Source organism: Anser brachyrhynchus (assembly GCF_964034855.1).
Source record: "Anser brachyrhynchus genome assembly, chromosome: 1".
In the NCBI taxonomy this organism is placed as follows: Eukaryota; Metazoa; Chordata; class Aves; order Anseriformes; family Anatidae; genus Anser; species Anser brachyrhynchus.
Window position 1 is genome coordinate 41,277,685 of NC_137694.1, and position 12,823 is coordinate 41,290,507.

Here is a 12,823-nt window from a genome sequence, read left to right on the forward strand (position 1 = left end):
TCAGGAATTCATCAGGAATTCAGTAAAAGTCTGACGGAGGAAGAAATACCTCTCTGTAGGGCAGCTCTTTCCACTGTTCTTGGGGCTCACAGGGACAAAGGAGGAGCTTTGAGGGGCTAATGGCAAATTTTGCGTGCAATGTGAAGGCAAGGTCAGGCAAGAGGTTGGCACAGGCAAGTTGTGTGGCCACGCACTTGCTCCTAGCTATTGCTTTATGGTGGTTTTATGGTGGTTGAGAAGCTGGTGCAGGGCCATGGCCAAAGCAACAAAGGCAGAAACCTTCAGCAGTGGGATGCCATGTGCCTGTCCGTCCATACTGCAGTGTGTCCTTCCCAGCTGGGAGAAAAGTCTGGGCTGGGTAAATCCCAAACATTTACATGCATTTAAGCACTTGACCCTCCTTTGAATTAGGAACTAAAATATCTCTGAGGTCTCTGATCTCAGTATCCCTTTCTTAGAGTTCCTAACTGTAAAAGGCAAAAAGAGTATTTCCTACATCAGATATGCTAAGTATACTGAAGGATGAGGGTGGTTCAATGATAGAAATGAAAGGGCATAAAAGTTCTTAAATCCACCAAATAAGGACTGCTGGGGCTATTGCAGGCACAGACCTTCTCCGGGCTCTGGTCCATAAGAAGTGGTAATCTCCATCAGAGACCTCTTTTCCCCTGTTTCTCCACTGAGACAGGTAGTGTAAGAGCCCTCTATACCATAGGTAATAAAGAAAGCAGGAAAGGTAGGAAACCAGCATGGCTGAACAAGGATCTGCTGGTCAAACTTAGGCAAAAGAAGGAAATGCACAGACAGTGGAAACAAGGCCATGGCTCTGAGAAGAGTATAGAAATGCTGCCTAGATGTGCAGGGACGGGATCAGGAAAGCCAAGGCACTGGCAGAACTAAACTTGGAGGGATGCAAAGAATAACAAGAGGGGTTCTACAGGTACGCTGTCAGCAAAAGACTAAGGAGAGTGTATTGCCTCTGACAAATGAAGACGGAGAACTGGTAACGACAGATGTGGAGAAGGCAGAGGTATTTAACAACTTCTTTTCCTCTGTCTTCACTAGTGGTCAGGCTTCTCACATCTCTCAAGTTCCCAAACTTCTAGGTGGGGCTGAGAGAGCAGAGTCCCTCCCACTGTACGCGAAGAGCAAGTTCAGGACCTCCTGATGCAACTTAACAATTGCAAGTCTATGGAGCCTGATGACATCCCAGGGTCCTGAGGGAATGGACTGATGTAGTCACCAAGCCACTCTCCATCATATTTGAATAATCATGTCAGTCAGGTGAAGTCCCTGGTAACTGGAAAAAGGGAAACACCACTCCCATTTTTAAAAAGGGTAGAAAAGAAGACCCAGGGAACTACAGACCGGTGAGTCTCACCACTGTGCCTGGGAAGATTATGGAAAGGATCCTCCTGGAGGCAATGTTAAGGCACATGCAAGACAAGGAGGTGATCCAAGGCAGCCAGCACAGCTTCACCAAGGGCAAATCCTGCCTGACCGATCTGGTGGCCTTCTGTGATGGAGTGACTGCATCAGTCAACCAGGGAAGACTGACCAATTACATCTTATCCATCCGGTGGATAAGGAATTGGCTTGGTGGCCGTTCCCAGAGAGTGGTGGTCAATGTCTCTATGTCCAGGTGGAGGCCTGTGTTGAGCAGTGTCCCTCAGGGGTCTGTCTTGGGACCAGTGCTTTTCAATATCTTCATCAGTGACATAGATGATGGGATTGAGTGCACCCTCAACAAGTTTGCAGACAACACCAAGCTGAGTGGTGCATTGATACCAAAGAAGGAAGAGATGCCATTCAAAGGGACCTGGACAGGCTGGAGAACTGGACCTATGTGAATGGCGTGAGGTTCAACAAGTCCAAATGCAAGGTGCCGCACCTGGGTCGGCGCAATCCCAGACATGACGACAGAATGGGAGAAGAAATCTTTGAGAGCAGCCCTGCAGAGAGGGACTTGGGAGTTCTGGTGGAGGAAAGGCTCGACATGAGCCAGCAGTGTGCACCTGCAGCCCAGAAGGCCGACTGCATCCTGGGCTGCATCCACAGAGGGGTGGGCAGCACGTGGAGGGAGGGGATTGTGCCCCTCTGCTCTGTCCTCATGAGGCTCCACTTGGAGTGCTGCATTCAGGTCTGGGGCCCCCAGCGTAAGAAAGATGTGGATCTGTTAGAGTGAGTCCAAAGGAGGGCCACAAAGATGCTCAGAGGGCTGGAGCACCTTTCCTATGAAGAAAGGCTGAGAGAGCTGGGGATTTTCAGCCTGGAGAAGAGAAGGCTTCATATCCAAGGTTCTCAAAATGCAGCTGACGTGCATGCTCACCCATACACTCCCAGACTTGCACAGTGACTAAAATAGTAGTTTTTTATCTTTTTTTTTTAAACAACTAGCCAGTCAGCTACCCTGCATTTGGATAGGCAAAAAAAAAAATAATGCCTCATTAAAAAATCAAATTAAAATAAAATATAATAAAATAAAAAACAAAAAAAAATCAAATTAAAAAAAAAGCCTCATTGAGGCCTTTCAGTGCTTCAAGGGGTCTTATAAAAATGATGGTAGATAATGATAGGGGAAGGGGGAATGGTCTTAAACTAGAAGAGGATAGATTTGGACTAGGCATTAGGAGGAAATTCTTCACTCAGGGGGTGATGAGGCACTGGCACAGGTTGCCCAGAGCAGCTGTGGATGCCCCATCCCTGGAGGCGTTCAAAGCCAGGCTGGATGGGGCTTTGGGCAACCTGATGGAGTGAGTGACATCCCTGCCCATGGCAGGGGTTTGGAGATAAATGATCTTTAAGGTCCCTTCCAACCCAAGCCATTCTAGCATTCCATGATCTGTATTCTGCCTGGAACAGAGTGATTCTTTCCCTATTTCTTCACAGAGGTACACACCTGGAATATCACAGTCAAGCTACTCCTGGTTAGTGGCTCTATTTTCAGATGCTAATTACACTCTGAAACCTTCAGCATGTGAGCTGAAGTTTTCCAGACTGGGTTTCTTCCCTGGGATTAATTTAATTTAAAGGCGCGTGTAACAGAGCTCAGTTACTCTTGCAGACGGGGAAAATATTCTCCCTTCATTTGAAGGGAGGGAAAAAAAAAAAGCAATAGATTGTTTTGAAGTGTTCTGGTGTCAAAATGGGTGGGGGTAAGGAAAGACTGAAACTCTATAGGAAAATAGCCCTCAGAGATGCAGTGGGCCTTTTGGTGTTCCAGTGAAGCTAGCCAAGGTCTCGGAGTGATGGTTTCCACATGCACAACGGGTTTGCACAACTGTTTCCCCATATTCCACATAAAGTGAGGCAGGGCTGTGCATGGAGATATTGGTCTTTGTGCACACAAAAAATATCTCATGGTCCAGTGAGGTGGGCTGTACCTCCACCGCTCTGAGGGCATGGGAGGAGTGAACCCCCGGAAGAGAACAAGCTTTAAGGTGCCAGCAAAGATGTCCCATGGGGACAATTTATTTTTTTGCCTATCCAAATGCAGGGTAGCTGACTGGCCAGTTGTTTAAAAAACAAATAGGAAAAAAACGACTATTTTAGTCACTGTGCAAGTCTGGGAGTGTATGGGTGAGCATGCACGTCAGCTGCATTTTGAGAACCTCTGATATGAAACCTTGTTTTGCTTATTCCAGGCAATGTGCATCAAGACGTTGAGAATGAGGCAGTATGTGCTATCAGAGAAAATGAACTGTACTTTTCAGGAGGAGCGTTTATGGACATAGAAACTGAAAGACCTGCAGAGAACACAACTAGGCAACAGTGGTAAAGGGATTTTTGCAGGAACTGAGGCATATAAGGGACTTGTAGCTGTTTTTGAAGTATATCTTTATAAAAGAGCAGTGTTATTTTCAGACCATGGTCTCTCATCAAAGGACTTTGGAGTCCCAAATAGACTGATGGGACTAGTTGTAAACTACTGTTTAATGAAAAAAGCAGCTTTCAAAGAGTGTCACTGGCAAAATGATCTTGACTTGGAAAATTTTAGTTCATATATATATATTTTTTGCAAGTTAACATAAAATTTTAATCACTTATTTTGATGAAAAAGAAGACAGTTGAACACTTAGGGAACCTTTCCTTCCCATTCCCCAGACTCAACTTAAGCCAAGCAACGTTCCACCCCCTCCCTAGACTCAGCTCCCCTTGTTTCCACCACCCCTCGCACACAGTCCCTCCCAGCTCCTCTGGCGAGGCAGCAGGCAGCACAGGACACTGATTTCTTTGCACGGTGACCCATGGCCATGGTCCCGCAGAGGTACCTCCTCTGGCACATGGTGCTCCTCCCAAGACTGCATCTCCAGCTGTGTCCCAGCAATGTCTCCCCATGTGTGTCCTCTGCCTCCTCTCAGCTATCTGCCTCCCCTGTGCCTCCTCTCCTATCTCCTGCCCCTTTCCTTAACCTGAATGCCTGAGGCTCTGGGCAAACTGGCTGGGAAAACAGCTGGCACCAGCTCCTGGCCACCTCCCTTGCAGCCATGGCTACCAAAACCCTGCCCTTCATTGCCCAGTGCAATGAAAGAAATCATGAAACCTGTTGGGACAATGGTGAGTAAGACCCATTTTTCCTGGACAGCAGGGAGGGCCAAGGTCCTAATGGCAGCTGAGTGAGCTCCCGGGGTCTCTGGGTTAGGAGGACCCAGGGTCCTGGCAGCTGGTGGAGGGCAGGACAAGGCAAGGCAGGACAAGGTCAGGATGTGTGCAGTAGGTGCAGACAAAATACCTGTGAAATTCAGGGTTGGCATGGGGAAAAAGCAAGGTGCTGTTCTGATAGAGGGAAAGCTGAGCCTGAGCCGTTCACATTATCTGTATGCACAGGGTAGAAGAACACAGCAGATGTCTCTGCTGCTGAGTCAGGCAATGCTTTACTACATAAAGCTAAAAGGAAAAAAACATACACATCTCTTCACCCATGAGGAGCAACGTGAGCAACGTGGCTGAGAGGGGCGAGCACCCCCTGCCCGGTCATGGAGCTGTGGGAGGACATCCAGGCCCCAAGGAGCAGGGCTGAGGTTACTTTATGCACTTCCCCTCAGCATTTCCTTTTGGCCAGCTCGGGTTTCTGCCTCTTACCGTTCAAGGTTTGCTTAGTTAAGGGCTGTAAATTCCTCCCTGGGAGGCAGCCAGCTGCAAGCTGGACACTGCAGCAGCAGCAGCTCCCTTCGTGGCTTCAGGTCTGTCTGGCAGCGCAGCAGAGGCTGCTGGAGGCCGTGCTCCCCGTGCAGCAGCCCACAGCTCCAGGTTCTGCGGAGAAGGCGAGATCCCAGCCAGGAGCAGGTGAACTTTGGCATGCACACTGTCCCTGGGCAGGGACTGAGGGGCAATACAATAAGACAAACTGTCAGACTCCTGGGGATGTGAAGCAAAACTGTCTGAAGTCGGTTATTGCCTTACATCCTGAGTGTTAAATGGATGGATCCCCTCCGTTCTCCCCGGCCATTTAGCACTTCAGTTTCCTGCTCAACACGGGGTTCTCCCAGGAGCCTGTACAACAATTTGCCTGCTGGCGTCTCTGTGCTAGCCCTCAGGCAGCAACAGGCATAACTCAGAGCTCAGCCTGCGCCCCCAGAGCTGCTCCCACTGCTCCCCTGCACCAGGCCCGGTTCCTGGCCACCAAAATTACTCTCCTCACGTGGGGAATGCCTAAATCGAAGCCTGGTCTGGCCAGCATGCATGGGCCAGCTAGAGACCTTTGAAGATGTGTACTCCCCAGCCTGGTACAGTCCGTACCAGGGGTGTGCTCTTGGAGTGATCTTGCTCTTAGTCCTTGTCCTCTGAGGTGGGTACCCCTCAGACGGGTGTCCTTGAACTCAACATATCTGGTCTTGTTCACACTGACCATCCATGACCAGCACTGAACCACACATTTCATCACATTTCATCTTGTTATGACATTTGCTTTATCTCAGGAATGCTTTCTGTTAAGGCAAGCCCTAGGATACAGCCTGATTAAGCTCAGGTAAGTGTCCCTTTCCTTTCCTTTCCTTTCCTTTCCTTTCCTCTCCTCTCCTCTCCTCTCCTCTCCTCTCCTCTCCTCTCCTCTCCTCTCCTCTCCTCTCCTCTCCTCTCCTCTCCTCTCCTCTCCTCTCCTCTCCTCTCCTCTCCTCTCCTCTCCTCTCCTCTCCTCTCCTCTCCTCTCCTCTCCTCTCCTCTCCTCTCCTCTCCTCTCCTCTCCTCTCCTCTCCTCTCCTCTCCTCTCCTCTCCTCTCCTCTCCTCTCCTCTCCTCTCCTCTCCTCTCCTCTCCTCTCCTCTCCTCTCCTCTCCTCTCCTCCTTTCCTTTTTTTCTTTCCTTTTTCTTTCCTTTTTTTTTTTTTTTTTCCCCTGGGAAGAAAGCTTTTCTGCAACATAACTTGTAACAATTAATAGCATTTTTCTTCCCTTTGGCACTTATAAAATGTGTAAGCGTAAAGAGTTATTGCCAAATATAGAACTGAAGATACAAAGAACCTTAATTAATTTTCCAGAATGATTTACTGTGGGGGAATCAGTGGGAGGTGAGAGGCAGAGCTTCTCCCTGCACCTCATTTTCCCTAGCTGTATGTGACAGTGGCTGTCTCAGCGTGACTTCTGGTGAGCATGCTCAGAGGGAGCTGAAAGCTGGCTAGACTGCGACGGATAGTGCCAAACCTCTATTGTTTGGCTGAAGATGGGTATTTTGGAGTGGTTTCGCTTTAAAAACAGCTATGCTCCACACTTTCCACGCTCTTTGAGGCCCAAGAAAAATTCCTGGTGAGGCAGAAATCACAGGAAAGGTAACCATGTACTGAGTGTATACTCATATGTATATGTATATGTATACATATGTATATGTATACTCATATGTATATGTATATGTATACATATGTATATGTATACTCATATGTATATGTATATGTAACCATGTACTACCATCGCTCTGAGACAGCTTCTTTAGACTGAAAAATGGGAAACGTTTCCAGGCCTGGGTAGGCATTGCAGGCGAGGCACTGCTGGAACACGATGCCCCAGGGCAGACAATTCACCCTAGAGCAGACAGACGCTGCGGGCCGCGTACAACCCCAGCCTGCCCAGCTCTCCAGTGAGGCTTACACTGGAAATGCTGGCTGCAGCAGGAATGTTGGCTGGGGTAGAGGCATGTGTTTCAGTACAGCGTATCCGTGCCAGCAAAAGCCGTAGCGTAGATGCAGTCATGCTAACAAAAAGTGCTCTTGCCAGCACAGCATATACAAAGTACAACAGCAACAGAGCCCCTTTCCAGCTCTTGGCATCTGCGTGGGGGATCGAACCAGGAGCATCTGCTGTTCCTGTGCAAACTGAGGAGCAGAAGCCTTAGAGGCTGCATTATCCACTCTGAAGGTGTAACACACCTGCCGGTGGATGCTGGCTGCTGTGGTCGAAGCCCGAGCACAGCTGCAGGCAGCAGCAGCTTTCAGTGGCAGAGCACGCTGCGCTTCCAAATGGGGAAAGGTTTGGGTGCACAAGGAGCTGGTTCCTGGTGTGCACTGGTGTGCCTGTACTAGTGTCTGGTCTCCGAGTGCTCAAATCAGGGCTAATCCCTGTTATTGATAAGTCCTCATAAAAACCATGCCAAGAGCAGTAAATGTTACTAAAAAGCCACTTGGCGCAAATCATGACCAGCTGGCTCCCACAGACTGAGCTAAACGGTACCGATGATTTCTTCAAACTGAGCACCCCCAAGGCACTGCAAAAGACACCCACATTGACGGGTTCCTGGGGCCAGCACAGGGTGAAAGCCAAAGAGGTCTCAGGGAGATGAGATTTCATCTTTTCTTGGGAACCAGATACCCTGTAACAAGGGCTTACCTTGTTAGAGGCTACCAGGTGCCAGGGGGAGGGAATTTACATTCACTAGGCAAATGCAAAATCCAGTGAGGAGCTTAAACTCGTAAGGCTCTTACGGAAAATAAACATCCTGGTTAGCAAGAGAGGCTGGAGAACTGGTGCTAAGTATTACCATTGGGCACTTAGACCTCAGACAGCAGAGACGGTGTTAATGGATAACTTGATACCCAAAGTGCTGGAGAAAACCTCAGAAGTCCTTCTGAAAGGAGTTACAGAACTCTGTATGTGTAAGATAAGGAAGGAGGCCAACAAACACGGCTCTGTTTAAGTCACTCGGTGTGATTTAAGAGATGGAAACAGGATTCTGAAAGCTGGTAAGGCTGCAGGAGACCCTGCTTCTAAGGGTAACAGGATTCTCATCTTCCTGACCTGAGATGCATGATACAAGAAGGACAAAAAGAGTTTGTTCTTGCTGAACAAGTAACCACTTGAGCAGATAGAAGCAGAGGCAGAGCCCTTATTTCTCCTCTACTCATTTTATACTCAACCATTTTTCTGGCTAAAGCATATGCTTTTGGGAAGGGGGAGGATGACAGGGCAGAGACTAAGTATTGCCAGACCTTTATTTGAGAAGCTCTCCCAGCAAAAATAATAATAATAATAATAATATATATATATATGTATAGATCTGGGGGAAATGAAAGACTGAAAAACCTGAACAGTAGGACATGGACACTGCTAAGACACTGATAGTTTCCAGTGCTGGTAGAACTCAGCTCCCTGACACACGAACCTCCCTGCTGCATCTGGTTTAGTACCACATCAAGTCTTTGCACAGCAAGCCTGGCTGACTGTGGCCTTCTCCTCCCAAGAGAGGGTAAGTTCTGGCTCCTTTTACATCAGAGATTTTTTTTTCTTGTACATATTGCAAGAAAATGCATACATTCTTATATGCATCCTTTTAAGGATACAGTTTAATACAGTATAAGAGGCCTGAGTCTGCACTACCCCAGTGCTTGAAATCAGGGGGACACCAAAATGAATAAAGAAATGCAATGACTTTTTGGGTTTGCCAGCTTTTTCACTTTTGTTGTTATTACTGTTGTTAACTTTGCACAAGTGGAAAAGACTACAGAAAGCGCAAGGCCCCAGAAGCTGCAGTGCAGTAAGATCTCAATGTTAAGTCTGTACAGGACTCTATACTCTAGCTTTGCTCTAAAAATAAACCAGAACTTCATCGTCTAAGCCCCTGACTGTGCTATGGTTCATCTTTGTTGTTCTCTTCATTATGCAAAAGTGAGCTTTGTAGAGGAAGCATCAAATCAAGTTTCTTCAGATAGCAGCAGAAGACAGAAGGAAGCAGCCCGATATAGAACCAAATTCATTATATGCGTGGAAGTAGAACGGATGTATTTAGATAACAAACAGATTATGTATGCTATTAAAAAATGATATATTTTAAAAGTGGTTCCATATCTTAGCATCTAGGAGGAATGTTAAGAAACCTTTCTAGTTCATGAACTCCTGAAGACCGTGTAGTTGAGTTTACAGGGGGAATTTTGGAAGGGTTACTTAGCAGATCCCAACCTGTCAGTAACCATTTTCTAATGTAAACTCTGAAAATATCCACTTGGGCAATGCTCTTTTTCTGTGCTGTTTCCAGGAAGGGAAGAATTGGGAGCAAATGTACCTGTGGATGGCAGCTTCAGGTTCAGTGAGCAAGAGAGTTACCTGATGAGCTGTAACACAAAAAAGGAGAATACCAGGCATTAATACAAGTATGGGCAGCAAAGAGGTTGTATGAGACAATTGGTTTCAAGAAGGTCAGGAAGGTCAAAGCCCTGGAGCTAATATTAGTGAGGAATCTTAAGGATAGCAAGAATTCATGTATTGACAGAGTGGTTTGGGTGGGAAGGGACCTTAAAGACTGCCCAGTTCCACCCCCCTGCCATGGGCAGGGACACCTCCCACCAGACCAGGCTGCCCAAAGCCCCATCCAGCCTGGCCTTGAGCACCTCCAGGGATGGGGCATCCACAGCTGCTCTGGGCAGCCTGTGCCAGGGTCTCACCACCCTCTGAGTGGAGAATTTCTTCCTAATATCTAATCTAAATTTACCCTCTTTTAGTTTAAAGCCATTACCCCTTGTCCTATCACTACACACCCTAAAAGAGTCCCTCCCCAGCTTCCCTGCAGGCCCCCTTTAGGTACTGGAAGGCTGCTGTAAGGTCTCCCCAGAGCCTTCTCTTCTCCAGGCTGAACAATCCCAAATCCCTCAGTCTGTCCCCATAAGGAGAAGTGCTCCAGACCCCTAATCAGCCTCGTGGCCCTTCTCTGGACTCTCTCCAATACATCCACGTCCTTCTTGTGCTGGAGGCCCCAGAGCTGAATGCAGGCTCCAGGTGGGGTCTCAGGAGAGCAGAGCAGAGGGGGACAATCCCCTCCCTTGCCCTGCTGCCCACGCTGCTTTTGGTGCAGCCCAGGATACGATTGGCTTTCTGGGCTGCAAGCACACATTGCTGGCTCATGTCGAGTTTGGATGATATTTTCCCAAGTGAGCTGAGAGAATTGGCTTATGTGATTTCCTAGTGTTCTGTCTGTTACCTCTGAAAAATCATGGTGGTTAGGAGAGGTCCGTGGCAACAGGAAAAAGGCTAGCAGTAAGTCCTTAAGAAGTGCAAAAGGGAGGGCCCAGGCAACTTCACTGCAGTGAAGGCTAGCCAGCTTCGCCGTAGTTCTTGGAAAGATCATGGCACATGTCTTCTGGGGATCCACTCACAGACAGGATGGATAAGAAGGTTATGAGAAATAGTCAACATGGATCGAATGTGTTGAATAGCTGTGTGGAAAATGTGAGAGACACAAATGCAATACACATTGACTTTGTTAATAATTTTGGTGCCATCACTCACAGAATTGTAATTTGGAAACCAAAGAAAGATGGGCTGGAGAAACTACTGTTAGGTGGATTGAAAAGCAGCTGAAGCTTTGGGCTCAAAGTGTAACTCATATCCAGTTGGTGGCCATTTATGAGAGGAGTACTACGGGAATTTAACATCTTCATCAACAACCTGATTGATAACACAAAATTAACCTTCAGTCCAAGACATGAGGACTGGGCTAACCTAAAGAGCTTTAGTGGTTTAAAAAGGAGAAATGCAAAGTTTTGCACCTGTGGCAGAATAACCCCATGCATCAGTCCAGGTTAGTAGTAGCCATGCTAAAAATGTCTGTGTCTGTGATGGATGAGTGCTGACAGGACATTTTCCTGCCAATAAGACAACCCACATACTGGGCTACATTATGAGGGACACTGCCAGCAGATTTAGGGAAGGCAATACTCCCCTTTACGTAGCACTTGTGAGGCTGTAGCTGAGATACTGTGTCCATCTGGGACCCTCTGCTCAGGAAAGATGTGGAGAAACTGGGAGTGATCCAACAAGGGGCTGCTACGGTGGGCAAGGGCAAAGAGAGGCTGGGAGAGATGGGCTTACTGAGTCTGCAGATGAGAAGGCTGGGGAGTGATCTAGAGGCAGACTTCAGCTACTGGAAGAGCAGTTACAAAGACGACAGCCAAAATTTCCTCAGCAACATCTGATGGTGTACCAAGGAACAAAGTCCACAAACTGAGCCTTTGGAGGTTGGAGTTGGTGGTGGGGAAGGACTTCTCACAAGGAGAGTAGTGCCATGCTGGAGCAGGATGCCCAGAAACGTTGTCAAATCTTCATCCTTGGGATCCAAAACTGTCCTGCTTTGAGCAGGAGGTGGGACTAGATGGCCTTTGAAGGTGCTTTCCAACCAACATTTCCATGATCCCATGGCTTCAATTTCAACAGCAGTTCAGTCTCTTAATAACTTAATGTTTTGTTTTGTTTGTTTCCTGAGAAAGTATGGATGAAAGATTCTGCTGATCTCTCTCTCTATATCAGTATGAACTTGAGACAATACATGTTCATAAAGCATAAAGATGTTCACAAAGCATCTTTTCCCTCCCCAGACAAGAACACTTACCATGAAATCATCAGGTGGGCAGAAGGTCAGGAATGTGGTGTGTGAAAGCTGGGAGTTTGGTCAGTCATACTCCTACCCTGGCTCTTTCTGGCTGGCTTAAGTTATTGACTTTATACCTTAGCAAAGTGATGCTTGTTGCTTTGAATTTTGATAGGTGGGATGGACTGGGCAATAGTCTTTACTTGTTTTCATTACAGCCCCGTATTATTGCAGTTAATAAAAGTAATGATTTCTTAAAATGCACTTTGTGCATTGCAGCTGTCCTCAGGCAAGAGGACAGCATGTCTGTTTAAACGCTCAGACTTTAGAGCAATAGCAGAAGTCTGATACTCTCTTCTAAAACATGTAAGAGGAGAAAGAAGCACATACCTTGCTGAGAGCAGGGTTTTGAAATTATATTCCCTCTCTTTCTCTGGTTTCCCTAAACTCTTTTGGTATATTCATCTATCCACCCACTCTCTTTCTAAATTGAAAAGAAAAGGGAATGCTTTGGGCTTTTGGGTATTAGTGACTTCAGCTGAGCCACTGGGATGAGATCAAAGGCTCGTGGGAAAATGATGAGCTAGCCTTTCTCCGGGTAGAAGCACAGCAACAACCCTCACCAGAGTCTGCAGGTGTTGCAGTGGCATGAACGCTTTCGCCCAAATTCATCCCAGCTCATTTTAGGCATTTAACAAGGTGCCTGAATTAAGAGCCTCATTGTCTTAAGCTCACTTATTGCTGTAGACAAGGAGCTCCAGAATGCAATTTAGTCCTCCTACAACCTGAATTGGTCTTTCAGGGTACCTGTTTCCCTCTTTAAGGAAGCTTTGTGTGAGCAATGTAGGCACTCCAAGACTTTCTGGTTTGGTTTGGTTTGTGTGTTTGGTTGATTGGTTTTGTTTATCAGCTTAAAAGTCAGAGTCTAGATTTTTTTGTCTATGTAAAGTTTATGAGATGTGGTTAATTCTTCTGGCTGACTGCTTCACTGGGGTGAGTCAGCTCTGGCCTGACACATGCTGACACACACTACCCACACAGTC

At 47.2% G+C, this 12,823-nt stretch overlaps 1 long non-coding RNA gene across 1 annotated transcript; it reads right to left on the minus strand.

The window, feature by feature from the left end:
• Window positions 1-9,190: 9,190 nt before the first annotated feature.
• On the minus strand, window positions 9,191-12,407 carry LOC308188018. The gene is made up of 4 exons (XR_013945099.1): window positions 11,802-12,407; window positions 11,285-11,670; window positions 10,395-10,629; window positions 9,191-9,531 (listed from the first exon to the last, which is right to left on the minus strand). It is a non-coding gene; the product is annotated as an uncharacterized lncRNA (long non-coding RNA).
• Between the last annotated feature and the right edge of the window lie 416 nt (window positions 12,408-12,823).